This window comes from Arachis hypogaea, chromosome 19, assembly GCF_003086295.3.
Source record: "Arachis hypogaea cultivar Tifrunner chromosome 19, arahy.Tifrunner.gnm2.J5K5, whole genome shotgun sequence".
Taxonomy (NCBI): Eukaryota; Viridiplantae; Streptophyta; class Magnoliopsida; order Fabales; family Fabaceae; genus Arachis; species Arachis hypogaea.
The window spans coordinates 150,793,404-150,816,333 of record NC_092054.1 but is presented as its reverse complement, the minus strand read 5'-3'; the positions used below and the strand labels follow the sequence as shown (position 1 = coordinate 150,816,333).

Sequence of the window (22,930 nt, the reverse complement as noted above, 5' to 3'; positions counted from 1 at the left end):
TAAATCAATTTTCACAAAAGAGGCTACTTTGGCAGCATAATATTTAATCAATTTATTTCAAAACCAAATCTTTATAATAGATGGGTATAATAATCCAAATTGTTACTAGTTTCTTTATGTAACAAAAAAAAATTATTTAAATTCTAAAAGAAATTAAATTTTAATAGTATATTTTCAGACTTTAAAAAAATATAATTATTAATTTTCATGAATATCAATTTTATATATATATAAATATATATAAACTAAAACGTGCTCGGCATACACTATAAGCACGCAATAATATACATATATATACGTATCGAAATAATAATAATAATAATAATAATATATATATATATATATATATATATATATATATATATATATAATAAATTACCAACAGTATATATATATATATATATATGCATATGCGTAACATGTGATACATACATATAAAAGCAATCCAAAACTGTACGGAAGGAATACGTTTCATATATAAAGCATATATATGTATTGATGCACACACAATCAGGAATAATTTTATTAAGTGTGCAACAATTTCATATATAATGTAAACAACGCATATGTATATATATTGATCCAATAAAATCAAATATTTTTTATGACTAAATTATGGATGGCTCTGATATTACTTGTTGGAATAAATTAATTTCAATAACCCAGATCATCTATATTGAATCATCAAAAATATATATCATACTCGAATGCGGAAGCGTACCTGAATTCATAAACATGAATCATACGATTGAAAGAGTTTAGATCTTGTGGTTCTTTCGATTTTTCTCAACCAAAGCCTTCTGTATTTCTAGGAGGCTGAACTGCAACTCTTTTGATGGGGAAAGAGTAACAAAGGCGGCTTTGGTATATTGGGGACCGAAACCCTTTAGGTCTATTTATATTTGAGCATGGCACCCATTAAACCCTTAAACCCAAATAAAATAGTATCTAAAGCCCAAAAGATAATATATCTAAAATCCAAAAAGATAATTATCTAAGGAACAAAAGATAATATCCGGTTTTATTCTCATTTAATTCCAAATCAAAAGTAATAATGACTTATTCAATTAGCATTTAAAATAATAAATGAGATCATCATTATATAAGTCATTTAATTTGAAATAGCATAATTTGTGATTATAATTAATATATGTATTGCCCACAAATAAATTAGGAAATCAAATAATTTCCTAACAATTATATGTTTTAATTTTGATTTACTTAGAAAATGAATTTTGTTTTGAATTGGATTGTTGATAGGGAGAATGGATGATGATGATTGAATTTAAATGAAGGACGATGAGGATTGATTTTAGAGTATGATTTTTGAATGAATTTAAAAATGAGATATGAATTGATGGTGAAAGTGAATTAAAAGTAAATGAGACTTGCAAAATTGAGACAAATTGTTGACCCTCTGTACGTAAGATGTGACCGGGCACTTTAACTCTCCGGGTTCCCCCATGGGCATGCGTATATATGAATTTGAGCTTGGGGCTTTGTCTCTCCCCATGGATGAGCTTGGAATTTTTCCATGGATATTATTGAGTTTGGGGATGCGCGTACAGAGGGACTGTCCAATAGTTAGCTACCAGGACATGTCGCGTACAGATGAGCTCATTAGCCATAGGGCAGGCATTCATCATATGCATCTATGTGACATTGTTTGGGTGTGCATATTGTAATTGGTTTGCCTATGTGAATAATTCTGTTTAATTGCTAATTGCTATACTTGACGTAACTGCTCTTGATTGTGTTTGAACCTCGTTACTTGTGTTTGTGATTGAATTGGTTGAGTCGTGGTGGTGAATCGGATGTTGATTGAGCTGTGTTTGTGATTGAATTGGTTGAGTTGTGGTGAATCGGATGTTGATTGAGCTATTTGGGCCTAAAGCCGTGATTGATTATGTGATGGGGCAGAGGCCGTGATTGGTTTGTGTTGTGGTTTAGTAAAGTATGAAATATCAAACTGGTTTAACATAGACTTAATTTGTTTGGAACAGATTGGTCATTCATACTATTAGGAAACTTTTAAGATTCTTTTATCTGAAAAAAGGAGTTTGGATTTCTGGTTAATTAACTGATTTCTTTTAAAAAGGTTTTGAATTTTTTTTATGGTTAAACCATCGATTTTCAAAGGATTCATAAGACAACGATAATCACTGAGAGTGAAAATAATTTTCTTATTAAATATCTTCTTATGACAATTCTGAAACTCCGTGGTGAGATCGTGTGGTTAGGTTCTCACCCCCTTACAGCTTTATCTTTTCAGGAGGCGAACGAAGAGGCTTACAAAGAGTTTAATCCTAATTTTGCTTATACGATTTTGTTGTTATATTAGGGTGTATTTATTTTTAGAGACAGGACAGAACATGACACTAAGACAAAGACAATAGGACGGAGAAATTAAAAATTATCCTTTGTGTATTGTGTTTGGATACGATGTACAAGACACTAATATAATGTCTAGTATTATGTTTGGATACACATGGACAAGACTAAAATATTATATGAAATGACAAAAATAGCCATGTGATTCCAAATTTTCTACATCACGGACAAACTAATTTAATAGAAAATGAGACTACATAGGAGTACAGACGGAATTTGAAAAAAATGTTTGAAGAAGCCAAAAATTTTAATAAAAAAATATATAATAGTATTTATATTAAAATAAAATTTATAAATATAATTATTTTATTTTTAAATTTATTATTAATATGTAGGAATACATATGGTTAAAATTAACAAAAAAATAAATATGAGTTTGATTAATAAAAAATTTTGTTTAGGTTCATAAGCTAAATTAATTTTAAATAAAAAATCAGTTTTAAAAAAGAATCCGTTTTTACATAAAAAAATAGTTTTTGCACATAAAAATTTATTTTTATTTAGAAAACTAATTTTTTTATTTAAAAATTGATTTTTCTTTTCAAAAAATTAATTTTTTTAAATTATATAAAATCAATTACAACTTATAAATTATTTTTTAGTATTTTAAAAGATCAATTTTACTTTTGATATATTTATCTTTCAAAAGTTTCAAGACTAATTATTTTTATTATTATTTTTATTACAAATCAAATAATATAATATAAGGTTAAAATGGTATTGAAAGAAAAACGATAAAAAGGAAAGAATTATCCACCCCAATAAAAAATTCTACAAAAAGGAGAGAGTACTTGAAAAAGAAAGAGATAGAGAAAGAGCAGGAAGAAGAAAGTACCTCTCTGAGAATAACGCAATAGAAAAAATAAGAAGGGGTAATAGTGGAATAATAAAAAATATCTATGGACAAAAAGAAAAACAAAATTTACAAAAAAAGTCTGTGTCCACTCTTCCAAATCCCGTGTCCATCATTGTCCTTCGTAAAAAAGTGGACACAAAAGTATAAAAAACTGTCTCGGAGACAATGTGTTCAGTGTTCATGTCTCTGCTTCCAAACACTTTTTAAACATGTGTTGTCCATGTCTCTGTGTCCTGCCTCCAACAACAAATGCTACATTAGTGTTATCAGTAATACACAAGCATCTTGTAACTAAGTGACAGTTAGGAAATTAGTTACAATCAGAACCTACTAGAAGATTCTAGAAGCAGTTAGTTACTTTTCAGTTAGCTAATCAGTTGCTCCTACAACTATATATACAGCTGTCTTACTTGTAAAACTGAATAAGGAAAACTTACACTTCTCACAATTTAGATCCATTCTTTTCTCCTTTTCTCTCTCTCTGTTATCTCTGCTTCACCTCCATCATCTCAGTTCACCACCAACGCATCAATAAATGTGTCAAACCAGAATGCATTTGCTGCGTTTTCTACAAACAAACTCAACGAAAACAACTTCAAAGCTTGGAAGAAGCAAGCCCTCGCATGTATCAAAATCAACAAGTTACAAAATCACCTAAATCCTGCAAAGATTCCAACAAAGTTCAGCTCAGAATCGGATCGCATAAATGAAATTGAAAGTCAAGAATATGCAGAATGAGAAATTCAAGATCAGTGGCTGGTCGCCTGGTTAATTGCGTCAATGGAGTCAAGCTTTGTCAACAAAGTTATTTAGTGTGAGTATGCGTACTAAATCTGGATCACGTTAGAAGAGTGCTTTGAAGCAATGGTAAAAGCAAGAATCAAACAATTAAAGACTCAACTAAGAACACTCAAAAAGCACAATTCAACAGTAATGGAGTACATGTCAAAGATCAATCAGGTAGCAGATTCATTAAAGGCACTAGGAGCACCACTTTCGAGAGAAGAATTCATCGAAGAAACTTTAGCAGGTCTTGGTGAAAAATACAACACCTTTGTCACTGTTGCAACAGCAAGAATCGATCACACCGCTGAAAGCGATCTTGAAACACAGCTTTTGACCCAAGAAGAGCTAATTGAAAGGTTCAGGAAAATAGAACTGGGATCAATGCAAGTGAACATAGCTTAGAGCAATGAGAGCAATGAAATTGGAGAAGGCTCTCAAAGAAGAGGCTACAACAGTTACAACAGCAGAGGCGGCTTCAGAGACTATAGAGGCAGAGGACAGTTCAGAGGAGGAAGTGGACGTTACTCATGGTGGCAAGGCAGTAGACCACAATGCCAACTCTGTGGCAAGATCAGGTACACTGTTGTTCAGTGTTACCACCGCTTCGATCAAGAATTCATGAACCCTCATCCCTAACCCCTAAACATAGCTCAGCCACCATCTCTTGCTTTCCACAACAACTCAAGTCCAAGATACTCTCCACAGCAACAACAGTCTCCAAACACACTACAATCTAACCCTCCCAATCCCCAAGCACTCCTCACCATGCCTTCACCAGTACCAAACACTGCGTGGTACCCTGATTCAGGAGTCTCACATCACATCACCTATGATGCAAGGAACCTAGCCACTGGAACAGATTATGAAGGCATAGAGCAGGTTTTTGGAGGTAATGGTCAAGGTATGACAATTAGGCATATTGGAAGTACATTAATGCATGCATCATTATCAAACAAACCCTTTCAGATGCAAAACCTGCTTCATGTCCCTACCATCTCTAAAAATTTAGTAAGTGTAGCTAAGTTTGCATTAGACAATTGTGTTTATTTTGAATTCTGGCCTTACTTGTGTAATGTCAAATGCCAGATCTCTAAGAAAATCCTCTTTCAAGGACTACTTAAAGATGGCCCATACAAATTTGAGGGAGTTCAAATTGTTCCAAGAACTCTTAGCCCTAATAAACACAGCATTACTAAACCTACCTGCTACAGCACAATTACCCTCCCTAATACTAAACCAGACCATACAATCACTAACCTAAAACAGCCGGCTACCACAAAAATCAACCTACCCACATCTATCACACCACAACCTAAATCTGCACCCCTACTTCAGAAAAACCAGATAAGGCCCTCACCATTAACACAACACCTCAGCCCTTGGCAACACCAGCACAGTCACCCAACAAGCCATCAAGTAATACACAAGTAGTCCAACAGTCAACAAAGAACACAGAGTCCTACTCTACCAGTGTCCTACCTTCTATTAATAAGAATGTAAATAGGCCAATTACAGATCCAAGTCTGACAAATGCAAATGTACTAATTGCTTGTAAAAATAGGAGTCTTATTGCACAATTGTGGCATAGAAAACTAGGCCACCTATCTGAAACAGTTACCTCTATTGTAATGAAGCAGTACAATATCATTGACAATGATTCAATCAATAAAAATAGTCTTGATCCTTCATTATGCCATGCATGTTGCATTAGTAAAACTCATCAATTACCTCACTTTGACTCATCCACCAGCTATGCACCATTAGATCTGATTTTCTCTGACCTCTAGGGTCCTGCACCTGTGTATAGTAGAACTGGCTACAGGTACTACATCTGCTTCATTGATGCAAGCACAAAATACTCCTGCATCTACTTACTGCAAACAAAAGGCCAAGCCTTTATTTCCTTTCAAAAGTACAAAGCTGCAATTGAGCTTAAAACTGGACTGAAAATAAAAGCCTTACAAACCGACAATGAAAAAGAATATCTCTTAACAGCATTCGCCCAATTCCTTGAAACTAATGGTATACAACACAAGCTTACATGTCCCTACTCTCACCAACAAAATGAAAAAATAGAAAGAAAGCATCGACAGATAACAAAAACTACCCTAACTCTCCTAACCCAAGCAACCCTTCCCTTAACCTTCTGGGGTGAAGCAGCCCTTTTAGCCACCTACCTCATCAACCTGCTCCCAAACCCAAAGCTGAACAATAACTCACCTTATGAAGCCCTTACCCAAACCAACCCAGATTACTCCTTCCTAAAGCCTTTTGGCTGTACCTGCTATCCATTCCTCAGACCGTACAATCAAACAAAGTTCAATCATCGATCACAAAAGTGCATCTTCTTTGGCTATGCTCCCAATCACAAGGGATACATTTGCCTCTCCCCAAATGGCAAAGAATTCCTCTCCAGAGATGTAATTTTTAATGAACATGAATTTCCCTACAATGAACATTTCCCTCATAAAACCAGTACCAGCTCAGCACCCCCCCTAGCCCACCCCTCTCCTCTCATCTATCTACCCTCATCTGCTACCCCAGCAGCCCCTCCTCCCTTTCCTCATCCCTCACCACAACCATCTCCACCCAATCTACCCCCCTCCCCACTCAACCTTTACCCCCTAATCCTCAATTACCATCGCATACATTACATGATACTTTCAATATAATTAATTCAATACCTGAGCTATTACCTGCTTTGCCTGTTACTGTATCTCACAATTCTGCTTCTGCATCTACTATTACTGATGCCTCTGCAACTGCTAATGCCTCTGCCAGTGATTTTTCACTCAGTATAGCTGTGCAGGTCCTCTCTAGCCAGGACGAATTGAAATAGTGCTGCCGCTTCCTCCTCCTGCTCCAGCCAATCGCCATCCTATGCAAACACGCAGCAAGATAGGGAATCTCAGACCCAGGACCTATGCTGCTGTCCTCTCTGCCCCAGCCCCTGCCCCTGACCTCACTGACTCCTTGCCTTCCTCTACCCAACAGGCACTAGCCTGTCCCCACTGGAGGCAAGCCATGTAAGAAGAATTCGATGCCCTGATGAACAACCACACCTGGCAGCTGGTTCCCAAGCCTCCCCCCAACACTGACCCAGTGATTGGCTCCAAATGGGTATTTCGCATCAAGAAACACCCAAATGGTACCATTTAGAAGTACAAAGCTCGCCTCGCCGCAAAGGGGTTTCACCAACGAGAAGGGGTCAACTATGACCAAGTCTTCAGCCCAGTTGTTCATCCACCCACAGTTCGCATCATGCTCAGCTTGGCACTCTCCAGGTGCTGGACCATTCGGCAATTTGACTTCAACAACGTGTTCCTTAATGGGGACTTGCATAAGACCGTTTTCATGTCTCATCCTGAAGGACTCCCGTCCCTTAACCAACTCCACCATGTGTGCAAGCTCCAGAGGTCCCTATATGGCTTGAAGCAGGCTCCCCATGTGTGGTTCACGAAGCTTACTGACACCCTCAAGCGATTTGGTTTCACAAACACCAAATCAGATACATCCCTCTTCACCAGGTTCTCTCCCTCTTCTGTGGTGTACATTTTGGTTTATGTGGATGACATTTTAGTCACTAGGAGCTCCCAAGCTGAAATCTCCAATCTCATCGCTCAATTGGATGCTGTGTTTGCATTTTCCTCAAAGATTTGAGGGAAATGAACTATTTTCAAGGTATTAAGGTTGTGAAACTCAATGCAAATAAAATGCTCCTGTGTCAAACTAAATACATTCAAGATCTGTTAAGTAAAGCAGAAATGCGTGATGCCAAGGCAGTCCCAACACCAATGGTGTCCAGCCTCAAGCTGTCAGCTTATGGTGAGGATGTTCATCAAAACCCAGCCCTATACAGATCTATAGTAGGAAGCCTACAATATGCTACAATCACCAGACCTGAGATCACCTTTGCTATAAACAAAGTATCCTAGTTCATGCATACCCCCTTGGAAAGACACTAGAAAGTGATGCGTGAGCATCTTTTCTATCTTTTCCTAGTGAATTTGCATTTAAATTGTTGAGTTTAATCAAGAATTAATTATCTTTTAGCCACTATGGATGCTACTTTGAGTCTTGTACAAATCTGTTTATTTTAGGTAGCATTCAGATGGATTTGATGGAGTTTCTGCAGAGAAAGAGAAGAAACCAAGGAGCGGACCAGCGAGGAGCGACACGTGCGCGCGCCTGACACATACGAGTACGCGTGAAAAGCGATGTTGCACAGCGACGCGTGTGCGTACTTGACGCGTACGCGTGACACAGAAAGAAGATCAGCGACGCATACGCGTGACTGACGTGTATGCGTGACATGTGCCACATGTAGAATTCGTAGAAAATGCTGGGGGCGATTTCAGGCCGAGTTTCGACCCAGTTTTCGGCCCAGAAACACAGACTAGAGCTAGGGAATAGCAGAGACTCAAGGGGGATTAACACAAGAATGGTTATGCCCACTCCAAGTTAAGCGTGGGCCCTACGAAGCAAGCGGTCTCCATCCATCAATTGAAGACATGCTGATTGCTTTAATTAATTCTGATTTAAAAACTTTATTTTTATTTTAAAATAGGAAAAGATATTATTTTAGTTTTAGAAAATAGATTTTAAATTAATTAGGATTAGATATAAAAGGGAAAAGAAACTTCCCTTCTGGGGATTCCATTCCACCTCAACCAAAATATAATTTATCAGAATCCTTAGTTTTCTCTCTAAACCATGAGCAACTAAACCTCCACTGTTAAGGTTAGGAGCTCTTTCTATTGTATGGATTGATACTATTATTTTTCTATTTTAATTCATGTTTTGATTTATATTTCAAGAATAGTTTTCTTTCTTTATTTTATGAATTTGGGTGGAACGGAAGTATGACCCATGTTCTAATTGAGTTCTTGTATAACTTGGAAAAGTTCTTTACTTGAACAACATCTTGAAAACAATTTCTCCTAAATTTCTAATTATCTGGACTTAACGGGATACGTGACATATAATTCTCTTATATTTGGGTAATTAGGATTTCTGTGGCATATAACTAGAATTGAACTTCACCCCCTAATTGGAATTAATTGACCAAGGAATTGGCAGTTGATGAATTTTAGAGGAGACTAGAAAGGTCTAAGGAATTATGGTCTAGTCACATATAGTTTGCCATGAATTAAATCTTGCATGATTAAAATAAATTCATAAGAAAAGTCGATCCGGAAAATAGATAACTCTGAAGCCTTAACTGTTTCTCCATACTTTATTCCCAACTTATTTACTTGCCTTTCTTTAATATTCTTTCTATTGTTTAATGTCTTTGAACTCTCAAAACCATTTTTTGCTTGTCTAACTAAGTAAATTAATCAACTATTGTTGCTTGATGCATTAATCCTCGTGGGATCGACCCTCACTCACCTGAGGTATTACTTGGTACGACCCGGTGCACTTGCCGGTTAGTTTGTGGTTATAATTTCTGCACCAAGTTTTTGGCGCCGTTGCCGGGGATTGATAGTGATTAACAACTATTAGTTGTTTGATTGCTTAGATTAGGTGTTTTAATTTTAATTTTATTTTATTATTTTTGAAAAAATATTTAAATAAATAAATAGCAGTAATATTTTTCCTTAATTTCTGAAATTAAGTTTGGTGTCCTCTAGTTATTTTTATTTCAATTTTTCTTGTTTATTTTTCTTGATAATTTTGAATTTTTATTTTATTTATTTTATTTAGTATTTTTGTTTTATTTATTTTACACAGGTTGCCTCACTGGGAATTCTCTGCACTCTGACGTAGAGATTCCCATCTTTTCTTATTTTCTGTTTGTTTATGCGCAGGAACAGAGACAAGGAACCTCTCTTAGACTTTTATCCTGAACATGAAAAGACTTTCAGGCGGCGTTTCCAACAAGCAAGACTTTACAAGGCTGTAGAATCCACAATGGATCCTAATAATGCTGTTAATGCCAATGTGGCAAATTCGAATGGGATGATCAACAAAGGAGAGTGCTTGGCTCTTACTCTGCTCCTACTGCAGACCTTTATGGAAAAAGCATTGTGGTACCTCCTATAGCTACAAACAACTTTGAGTTAAAGCCACAATTGGTCACTCTGGTGCAACAAAACTGCCAGTATCATGGTCTTCCCCACGAAGACCCAAATTAATTTATCTCTAATTTTCTGCAGATTTGTGATACAGTGAAGACAAATGGAGTGAACCTAGAGGTGTACAAACTCATGCTCTTCCCGTTTGCTCTGAGGGATGGAGCAAGGCTATGGCTAGATTCCCAACCCAAGGAGAGTTTGGATACTTGGGACAAGGTTGTTACTGAGTTTCTTACTAAATTTTTCCCACCAAAGAAGCTGACTAAGCTTAGGGTGGAGGTTCAGACCTTCAGACAGAAGGATGATGAAACTCTTTATGAAGCTTAGGAGAAGTACAAGCTACTAACTAGGTAATGCCCTTCGGACATGTTCTCCAAATGGACCCAACTAGATATCTTTTATGAAGGCTTGGGTGAAATATCCAAGATGTGCTTAGATAATTCTGCAGGTGGTTCATTGCACACAAAAAAGACACCGGAGGAGACTATTGAGCTGATTGAATTGGTTGCTAGCAACCAATATTTATACTCATCTAACAGGAATCCTGTGAACTCAGAGACTTTTCAGAAGAGAGGTGTGTTGGAAATGGAAGCTGTTAATGCTATTCTTGCTCAGAATAAGCTTATGTCTCAGCAAATAAATTTACTTACTCAGCAGATGGGTGGCATGCAAGTCTCAGCTATCAACACCCAAAATCCACATCAAGAGGTCTCTTATGACATGACAGGTAATTTTGTGCAAAATAATAATTATGGTTATGCTCAATCCTCTTCTGAACAGGTTAATTACATGGGGAGTGCTCCTAGAAACCCCAATAATGATCCCTATTCTCAGACCTACAATCAGGGGTGGAGAAATCACCCAAATTTTGGGTGGAGAGAGCAACCTCAGAGGCCACAGAATTTTAATAATAATTCTCAGGGTGGTTTTCAACAGAAAAATTTTAATAACCACCAGTTTCAGTCATCTCAGCAAGCAACTTCTCAACCCTAGCAGAACAATGATTTGGAAGCAATATTGGCAAGTTTCAGACAGAAAACCAGAGCATCCATCAAAAACTTGGAGATTCAAATGGGTCAACTAGCCACAAAAGTTAATGAAATTGATCAGAGAACCACTAATAGCCTTCCTGGTAACACAATTCCAAATCCAAGAGAGGAATGCAAGGCTAGCACCTTGATAAGTGGACAAGTGACAAGTACAGAAGCACAAGTTAATGAGGAGCCAGTTGAAAAAGAAGATTGCAAGGTTATTCAATTGAGAAGTGGTAAAGTAGCTGGTTCTGAGACCAAGGTCAATGAAGAGTTAGTTGAAAAGGAAGCTTCAGATGAGAAGAAGGAAGAAGTAGAGCACGTCCCTCCAAAGCGTGCGGACAACCCATTCCCAGACTCTCTTGACACTTATCCTACATTACCAAAGGCTCCTGAGTACAAGCCTAAAATGCCATATCCTCAGAGACTTAAAAAGGAGACCAAGGACAAGCAGTTTTCAAAGTTCTTGGAAGTTTTCAGAAAGTTGCAAATCAATATTCTTTTTGCTGAGGTTTTGGAGCAAATGCCTCTCTATGTCAAATTCATGAAGGAGTTATTGTCAAAGAAGAAGCCTTTAAAGGGAGATGAGACAGTGGTCCTAACTAAAGAATGCAGTACCATCATTCAGAATAACTTGCCAAGGAAGATGCCAAATCCAGGGAGCTTCCAAATTCCATGCACCATTGGGAGCACAACCTTTGAGAAAGCATTATGTGATCTTGGAGCAAGCATCAACTTAATGCCTTTGTCTGTGATGAAGAAGCTGCAAATCCAAGAGGCACAACCCACATGGATAGCATTACAGATGACAGACAAATCTATGAAGCCTGCATACGGATTAGTAGAAAATATCTTGGTTAAAGTGGGTAAGTTCTTTCTCCCAGCAGATTTTGTGATTCTTGACACAGGGGAGGATGAGAATGCCTCTATAATCCTAGGAAGACCTTTCCTAGCCACTAGAAGAGCTCAAATTGATGTAGAAGTGGGTGAATTAGTGCTCAGAGTGCATAATGAGCAACTGGTCTTTCATGTCTTCAAAGATATACATTCAGCAGGTAAAGAAGAGAGGTGCATGCAGACTGAGCTTATTGATCCAAACCTTCAAGAACCCCTTGATAACGGACAGCAGAATCTACAGCTCAAACCTCCTTTGGTGACAATCAATAAAATTTCTCCTGATATCAAACCTAAGTTTGGTGTCGGAAATGCATCATCCACCAAGGAGGAGGTTCCCAAAAAGAAGAAAATACCTAGGGAATGGAGAAACAAAAAGATCCCTACTGAAGGTTTCTTCCCAGGAATGAAGATGGTGTTGACTAGGAATCTAGTATGGACTTATACAGTAAACAGAATCCTCTCTCTGGAGCATATTGAGCTAATTTATGGAGACACGGGAAAGAAGTTCAAAGTAAGGGGTGAAGAGCTGAGCCCCTATGATCCTCCTCCTTAGAGGAGCTGACCGTCAAGCTAGTGACGGTAAAGAAGCGCTTGTCGGGAGGCAACCCGATAATTTCGTATCCTTAGTTATTTTTCATAGTAGTAGTTTTCTTACTTATTTGATTTTTATTGAGTTTTTACTGTTTTTTCGATCATGCAGCTATTTTATAACAGGAACCGAACAATTCAAGCGACAAAAAAAAAAGAGCACACGACGCGCAAGCGTCGCTAACGCGTACGCGTCATATATGTGTGCGTGAAAAATAAGAGTGAATAGAGAGTTGAGCAGGAGTGGCGCTAGAATTGTGCTGCGCGCACAAGCCGCATCACGCGTACGCGTCCCTGATGCGTGCGCGTCGTTTGCGCTTTTCGCCACCCATGCGTGCGCGTCCCTAACGCGTACGCATGACCCTGAAAAACGGCGTAAATGGGTGCATGGCCAGAGAGTTATGATGGTGTGGGGCTGGAATGGTGCTGGGAGCACAAGTCCCATCACGCGTACGCGTCCCTGACGCGTGCGCGTCGTTTTTCCAATCCTGGCCATCCACGCGTACGCGTCGCTTGAAAATTAGCGCGATCCATGCGTACGCGTGCCTTACGCGTACGCGTCGCATGCGACGCCCAAATTAAACCCCTTAGCGCCTGTTTTCAATTCATCTACCCCCCAATCCTAATTCTTTCTTGTTCTTTTATTCTTTTATTCTTCTTTCATCATAATATTTGTTTTTTTTTTTTCAGTTCTTCTTTGCTTGAGGACAAGCAAACCTTTAAGTTTGGTGTTGTCGCTTCGCTTATGGCTTTTCTGTTTATTTTAATAGCACCAAAGGGAGATGAATGTTCTTCATGGAGGAATGAGATAGCCACTAGCATAACTGAGGTGGTTGAGTTTCTTTCATTCTATTTCTCTTCTGTTCTTATTCTGTTGTTTTCTGTTTTCTGTTGCTTTGATTGCTTGCATGGTCTTTAGTACTTTCAGTTTGTAGAATTAGTTTCATTCTATTATTTGTCTTATGTACCACTCACTGAACTTGAATCTAAAAAGAAAAAGAAAAAGAAGTGATGTATTGCATGGGAAATTGAGTTTATATTGAAGAGTAGTCTTATTCACTTACATGTGGTGGTATTTTCTGTGACTCTGAATGCATGACATGAACAGTGCATATTTAAATTTGAATAAAAAAATATTGATGTAAAAAGAACAGGGATTTAGAGAATTATTATGACTTCTCTGAAATAAACAAAAATTTAATCCTTGAAGCAAAAGAAACAGAAAAAAAAGGATATAAAAGCAAGGTTCAAGGCTCTGAGCATCAATGACTAGGGAGGTCAGACATGATTAAAAGCTCAAAGAGTTGTTTCCTAAGTCACATGCTTACGGTGTTCTTATGTCAAGTAATCCTTGAGACAAAATATTTAGAGTCGAGATCAATTGCAATTAGCAGAGTATGCCAAAGGCTTTGAGCACCACTATCTGGGAGTAACTGAAAGAAAAATCAGAACTTAAAGAGAGTTCCCTAGTTAAGTGCTTGTAGTGTTTCTGTGTCAAGTGAAGCTTGAGACAAAACATTTAAAGTCACGGCTAGGCTCAAGGTGCAAAGCACCAAAGAAAAGAAAAATTGCTATGTTCAAGGATTAAACTGGCGTATAAAGATCAGAGAATTCATAATATGATCCAGATTCTAATTCCGAATGACACTGACATCCTTCTGGTTCAAAAGAGAGTGAGATGCCAAAACTATTCAAGATTGCAGTTGTAAACCCCACTATAAGAAGAGACATGAGCTTAATCGAACTCTCATTCTCATGCAAATTCACATCCTAAGCTTATATTAGTTTGGTTGCTTGAGGACAAGCAACAATTCAAGTTTGGTGTTGTGATGCGTGAGCATCTTTCCTATCTTTTTCTAGTGAATTTGTATTTAAATTGTTCAGTTTAATCAAGAATTAATTATCTTTTAGCCATTATGGATGCTACTTTGAGTCTTGTGCAAATCTGTTTATTTTAGGTAGCATTCGGATAGATTTGATGGAGTTTCTGCAGAGAAAGAGAAGAAACCAAGGAGCGGACTAGCGAGGAGCGACGCGTGCGCGTGCCTTACGCATACGCGTAATTTGGAGCTGTCCATGGCGACGCGTGCGCGTACTTGACGCGTACGCGTGAAAAGCGAAGTTGCACAGTGACGCGTGTGCGTACTTGACGCGTACGCGTGACACGGAAAGAAGATCAGTGACGCGTACGCGTGACATGCGCCACGTGTAGAATTCGCAGAAAATGCTGGGGGCGATTTCAGGCCGAGTTTCGACCCAGTTTTTGGCCCAGAAACACAGACTAGAGCTAGGGGATAGCAAAGAATCAAAGGGGATTCACACAAGAATGGTTATGCCCACTCCAAGTTAGGCGTGGACCCTACGAAGCAAGTGGTCCCCATCCATCAATTGAAAACATGCTGATTGCTTTAATTAATTCTGATTTAAAAACTTTATTTTTATTTTAAAATAGGAAAAGATATTATTTTAGTTTTAGAAAATAGATTTTAAATTAATTAGGATTAGATATAAAAGGGAAAAGAACCTTCCCTTCTGGGGATTCCATTCCACCTCAACCAAAATACATTTTATCAGAATCCTTATTTTTCTCTCTGAATCATGAGCAACTAAACCTCCACTGTTAATGTTAGGAGCTCTGTCTATTGTATGGATTGATACTATTATTTTTCTATTTTAATTCATGTTTTGATTTATATTTCAAGAATTATTTTTGTTCTTTATTTTATGAATTTGGGTGGAACGGAAGTATGACCCATGTTCTAATTGAGTTCTTGTATAACTTGGAAAAACTCTTTACTTGAACAACAGCTTGAAAATAATTTCTCCTAAATTTCTAATTATCTGGACTTAACGGGATACGTGACATATAATCCTCTTATATTTGGATAATTAGAATTTCTGTGGCATATAACTAGAATTGAACTTCATCCCCTAATTGGAATTAATTGACCAAAGAATTGGCAGTTGATGAATTTTAGAGGAGACTAGAAAGGTCTAACGAATTAAGGTCTAGTCACATATAGTTTGCCATGAATTAAATCTTGTATGATTAAAATAAATTCATAAGAAAAGTCGATCCGGAAAATAGATAACTGTGAAGCCTTAACTGTTTCTCCATACTTTATTCCCAACTTATTTACTTGTCTTTCTTTAATATTCTTTCTATTGTTTAATGTCTTTGAACTCTCAAAACTATTTTTTGCTTGTCTAACTAAGTAAATTAATTAACCATTGTTGCTTGATCCATTAATCCTCGTGGGATCGACCCTCAGTCACCTGAGGTATTACTTGGTACGACCCAGTGCACTTGCCGGTTAGTTTGTGGTTATAATTTCCGCACTAGAAAGCAGTCAAGTGAATCCTACGATATCTTGATGGAATAATAAACTATGGCCTGAGGTTCCAAAGAGCCGATGAATGTCGAATCTATGGTTTCAGTGACTCAGATTGGGGTAGTGACATTGATGACAGAAAATCTACAAGTGGGTTTTGTGTGTTCCTAGGACCAAACCTAGTCTCATGGTCAAGCAGAAAGCAAAATGCAATCTCAAGAAGCTCCACAGAGGCAGAATATCGAGGGCTAGCTATTGGCCTAACTGAAATCATCTGGATCCAAAACCTGCTGAGTGAAATGAAAATCCCATGCTCCACCACACCAAACCTCTACTGTGACAACCAAAGTGCAGTCTTAATGGCTGCAAACCCAGTTCTTCACAACAAAAGCAAACACTTTGAACTTGACCTTTATTTTATAAGGGACCATGTTGCCCAAAAGAAAATTAACATCTTGTACATTCTCTCTCAAGATCAAATAGCTGACAGTTTCACAAAACCTGTCTCCAGTCTCATCTTTTACAAATTCAGAACCAAGCTCAGAATCACAGAGAGAGTTCAAGCCAGCAGAATCACAGAAAACTTTACCAAACAAAATAGTAGTGCTAATGTTAGCAGTAATACACAAGCATCTTGTAACTAAGTGACAGTTAGGAAATTAGTTACAATCAAAATCTACTAGACGATTTTAGAAGCAGTTAGTTACTTTTCAATTAGCTAATAATTATTTGCTCCTACAATTATATATACAACTGTCTTACTTGTTAAACGGAATAAGAAAAACTTACACTTTTCACAATTCAAATCCATTCTTTTCTCATTTTCTCTCTCTCTGTTATCTCTGCTTCACCTCCATCATCTTTAGCCTAATACCTTACAATTAGTTTAATTGTTATTTAATTTTCTCTCGCCATCAATATTATATTTTAAAAGAGAGATAGAAATTATATGTTTTGTATGTATATTGTATTCATAAGCTTCTTATGTAAGAATTTTTGTATATATGTATGTGCTTGTTTGTTTTTAAGATAAAGTATTTTTTTTTTTTGATTTTTAAAAAAAAAACAGCCATACAGTTTCGAATTAAAGGCTTCTATTTTATTATTAAGTATACGAGGGTGTTACATATAACATAATTATATTCATAATTACCATTTTACTGGTTATTATGTCCGTAAAATAATTAGACAAATTATTATTATTATTATTGTTGTTGTTGTTAAAAAGTTTGGTACATAACTTTTTATTATTATTTATCATTTTGATGCTAAAATATTTTCTCTTATTTAAAAAAGTTTAGTTTTGATGTATTTTATATTATTGTCTAATTGTATTTATTGTTTTGAATAATTATTATATAGTAAGTATAAAAGATTGTTATTTTTATTATCTAATATGATAATATGTAATTAGAAGTACGAAAATTATTTAGTATAAAAATTATTTATACTGATAATATATTAAATTAAATTTATTCAATAATTTAAAAAATTAATATCTATTAATATACTACATATAACATTGTTCTAGTAGTATCATTATTAAACCATGGAATCATCAATTCCATGTAATATCCGACTGCTCTTTGGTGTCATGTGGAGAAAAGGCAAATAAAATTTATTAAAACACTGAAACAATTTAATAGATTATCTTTTTTTTTCCCCTATGATAATTCAATAAGACTTGAGAACATCTAGAGGGAATAAATAAATGACGTAGTTTGATTTGATATTTAAGAAATATATTTCTTTCCCCTGTCACGCACTCACTTTCGAAATCCGGGTGCCTTATTAATATGGCTCTCTATCTACTCACAAGATGAACTCAAAGCCTTATCAATTTGAAATATTTATTTAATAATAAAATTTTTTTAACTTAAATTTAAGTTATACTTTTTTGTTTTTATCTAAACTCTAAAGTTCTTATTATTGTATTGCAAATAAAATGGTCCATTAGGCCGAGTTTAATTTTAAAAATAAGATAATATACTGAAAATACGACATAAAAATAAAAATATAAAAATAATAAAAAATAAAATATATTTTTTTTAATATTTTATATCTTTTTTATTAAGATAAATATAAAATATATTAATTTAATATTTTTAAATATAATATTTTTATTTATATTTTATCTGTTAAATTTAATTTTATATCTTTATATTTTTATTTTAATATTCCATATTTATAAACAAACACAATCTTAAAAACTACAAGAATTGTAATAAGAAGTGATCCACCAAAAAATCTAGAAGTCTACTATTTGTAGTATTAACGAAATTATTATAAATTTGGAATTGGCTAAAAGCTTTATGATTATCTTCATATAAAACGATATATGCTAAAAAAATTATTCCCTAGTTTTTACTATTTTATTATCTTAATTAAATTGTTCTTATGTTTTTCAAACCAATTTGAAGAGACAAATAATATAAATATAAATTATTGTCAGATACATACATACATTATGAATATAATAGAGCACACAGATTTCCACTGCCAATTAAATTATGAATACCCACACACCTCATAAGATCATTCCAAAGGAATTACACTTGTTTGTGCAAAATCATTGAATGTATTGAAACAATATAATTTAACAATTAACAGCTTGCGCATTCTTTATGCAAAACATAGAGTATTTATTTACATGCATATGACACTAAAATAAAAATATAAAGATATAAAATTATATTTATCAAATAGGATAAAAACGAAAATATTATATTTATAAATATTAAATTAATGTATTTTATAATTTTTTTAATAAAAAAATATAAAAATATTAATAAAAAATATAATTTATTTTTTATTATTTTTTATTTTTTATAATTATATTTTTTATCATATTGTATTTTTTGTATAAAAAATAGAATAAATCGGACTAAAAAATACCGTAAAAAAATATTATATTAATAATATTATTTCAACTTTAGAAGAATAAAAAAATAATAAATTAAAAAAGAGTAAACTCAAATTAATGTTAAAGAATTTTGAATACGATATTTTGATTTTTGACAAATTTTTATTCTATAGAAATTTTTAAAAATATATATTTTAAATAAATAAATTTATAAAGTTTGTGGAAATGAAAGAAAATTAAATTTTTATAAACACATTTTAAAATAAATTAGTATGGTTGTAAGACTGGAAAAAAATTTTTATAATTTATTTTAATTTATTATTAAATTAAATAAAATATAAAAATATTAAATTTTATATCTTATTCTTAATGTTTTCTCTTGTTATATTTTTAAAATCAAACACAGTCAGATAGTAATGAGTTGGCTCTTTTATTAAGCGAAAAATTAAACTTTAATAATTTACATTTAGTGATGAGAATTGACATAGATGCATGTTACTAGCTAGCTATTAATTCATATATCTATAGCTAAACTCATCCCTTGTGGTTAATTATTTGGTTGAGGTTGGTTCACATTTGAAGTAATTAAATAATAAATATGAAGTAGCACAATATAATCCAGCAAAGCAATCCAATAATTCCCATAATTTAACCTTCCTATATATATACCTCGTCACTACCTTAGGACTCAAGGTGTCGTCTGAGCTACCAAGTACCAAGTGAGCATTTTGAAAAATATAAAATTGATCATGATTATTATTATTATTATTATTTTAATTTCTATATATGCTTGCCGAACACTACAGTAATAAACAATTGTATTAGACTTTGCATATGCTATATACCATATATATTGCTTTAGACTTTACCTAAACGGTTTACTTTAATAATTTACTCATTTGATTCAAAGAGAAAGAAGAACAGATAGAGGGTGATTTATTTAATTTTTGCCTATAATTATTGCACTCATTACCACATGTGAACATATAGATCGATCAACTTGAGAATCCTCATAGATCAATATACTTTCAAATTGTAGTTTATTCTTTTATGCAAGAAATTGATCTAAATTGATGGCAAGCGTGTTTCCTTTATTGGTGCAACAATATACATGTACATTTGAAAATTGTAAACGTACAGAATATGTTGAAGATTATGAGGAAATTCATTCAATAAGCACTTTATTTGGGGTTGAGTATATACTACGAAGTACTGCGCGTAGAACCTACTCTCGTGAAGATTGAGCAAGTCATAATACATATACATGTAATATATATATATATATACTTGATTTACGAATTCTATATATATATCGTGATTTTTTCCCCAGCTTGATGCTGAAAAACTAGTGATTTAGCCAATTCAATTTTAGACTGAAATTATTTTTGCATTTGAATCTGTTAATCAAATAGGCCGAACAATTTATCAAGAACTTGTAATTTGGCCTATATTCAATCTGATCCATTATAAAATAGAATTATGTTACTTAATTAACCTATTTTAAAAATTTAAATTTATTAATAAGTTAATTCAAAATCCATAAATTAATTTTATTATGTCAGATCTATCTGGATTTGTTAAAACATAAATAAATGTATAATATTTTTTTATAATTAAAAAGTTACTAAATTTTTTAAGTTATAATTTATTATAAATATTTTTGTACACTTAAATACTTATTTTCTAAAGTCTAAGAGGTAGCAATTCTTTCATGAATAACACCTATAGTGTATAAAATAGTCAAATTACAAATGTGAATAGAAAATTTTCTATTATTCACACTTCATTCCAATAATATAAGAGCTAATTAAGTCAATTTATAAACTATTTTATCATCATTTTTCTTAATATAAGTAACTTTTATTAAAAAATAATTTTTTAAATGTTATTTTTTATTATTTAATTTTTATAAGTCTAATATAGAGCAAATAATTATTAGATTATAAATTTGACTTATTTTCACTCCTAACTACATGGAAATAAATAGAGATAATAATGGGATAAATTTTCGTCCTATCCTCCCATCCAAGATTTTGCATCACAAGCCAATAAATTATAACTCAAATAATATAAATTTTTCATACTTATTTAAAAAATTATGAATTTGAGTCTTACTCCTAATTTTAAAACAAAAAAAATCTCGCACCACAAAAAACTCACCTCATCAGGTCGCATAATTGTCCATGTCGATCGGATAAAGGCAAATAATTGGATACTTGCAAGTTCAGGTAGTGTAATTGCCAACCCTAGAAGCAAGACCCATACACAATACTTTCTTCTAACATATGTTGAGCGATGTGCGACTCTTGAAGGAGTTTTGCAATTAATTCAAAACAGATAAGAGCATGATTCAAACCTAAGTTATAAGGTTGAGGAGACTTAGTTTGCCACCAGAGACCAGACTAAATTGTATTTTATATTTATTTAATTGGGTAAAGTATACTTTTTATCTTTGAAGTTTGATAAAAGCTTAAAAAATACTCTTAAGTTTTATTTTAATTTGTTTCAATTTTGTCCCAAAAGTTTTCAATTTGCATCAAATATACTCTTGACGACTAAATTTTCAAAAAATTTTAAATCAATCTAACAATAATACATAAAAATTATGCTTGATTTGTTTGTGTTGAGAGTTATTTTTATGAAATTGTTGTTGAATTGGTCATAAATTTTTTGAAAAATTAGCCGTCAGGGGTATATTTGATGTAAATCGAAAACTTATGAGACAAAATTCAAACAAAATAAAACTTAGGAATATTTTTAAAACTTTTATCAAATTTCAAGGACAAAAAATAGACTTTATCCTATTTAATTTTAATTTAATTTTATGTTTTTTTTAATTATTATCATATTTTTTAATTATACTCAATTAAATTTTATTAAATATTTATAAATTAAAAAAAATAAAAATATCCTTTATTAACCACAACATATTTTTTCTTTATATGATTATATGATATTTTTTACTAAATACTTAAAGTATATAATAGATATACCTTGATTAATAGATTATAAAAAAATTTTAAAATAATAATTCATTTAATATAAAAAAACATTTATTACGAAAGAATGTAATAGAATAGAATTTTATATGATTATTTAATTATAATCCACTAAAGCGATTAAACGAGTACAAAAAAATTATTAGAGATATAATAATAATTTTTTATACATTTTTGTTATTATTTTATATTTTTAAGATAAATAATTTTATGATAGAAATAAAAATAAAAAATTCTCTATATCATTGTTTCAAAATAAAATATGGAAGACAAGTAAAATAATAATAAAAAAAAACACCAAAAACAAAATCTTGTCTTCTATGTTTAATAATCTTAGTTGTCCTTTTGGTAGTTAAAGGAGAGTTGAAAAACAAAAATAACATTCTCATATGAATATAAGAAGTCCGGTGACAAGAAACCACAAAAACAAAAGGACTACAAATACAGACTCCCTAGAAAATCATATGATCAACCATAAACAGAATTGTCGACCTTTTTATTTGATCTGCATCCGAGAGGTTTCACATAAAGGCTAATATTATATTATGAAATTATTTATTTTAAAAATTTAAACTGATATACTACCAAACACTCATCAAGATATTGTGATAAGTGGTCCATGCAACTCTCAAGTTAATATACACGTGTTTTAAAATACTAATTACTCTTAGAAAGAAAATCAAATTAATTATTGTTTCAAAGATATACGCAATATCAAAAGTAAACAACACAATGTTTCTTTCTAGGCTTAATTAGAGAATCATAATCCTGCAATTATTATCTAACTAGAACCATCCCTGTGATAATACTTGGTTTGAGAGGTAAGTACCTCTAATAACATGTGTTTTAGGTATGAAATAATTATTTTCAGGAAATTAAAGGTGAGTTCACAATCGTCTAATTAATGGGGATTTCTCACTTTAATTTTATAAAACCAATGTATATATGACTCCTCCTTGTGATTATCATCATCACTGTTGTAAATTAAACACAAAATTTATTTGTAAATTTTTTTAGACAAAGAAAACATGGATCATAGATATAAGTCTTTGTTACGATATCATTTTTTTTCAAAAATTTAAAATAATTAAAAAATATAAGTAATTATAT

General features: G+C 33.2%; 1 long non-coding RNA gene across 1 annotated transcript; it reads left to right on the top strand.

Moving 5' to 3' along the window:
- Nucleotides 1–19,329: 19,329 nt before the first annotated feature.
- Nucleotides 19,330–20,311, top strand: LOC140182478 (uncharacterized). The gene is made up of 2 exons (XR_011878122.1): nucleotides 19,330–19,540; nucleotides 19,962–20,311. It is a non-coding gene; the product is annotated as an uncharacterized lncRNA (long non-coding RNA).
- Nucleotides 20,312–22,930: the final 2,619 nt, after the last annotated feature.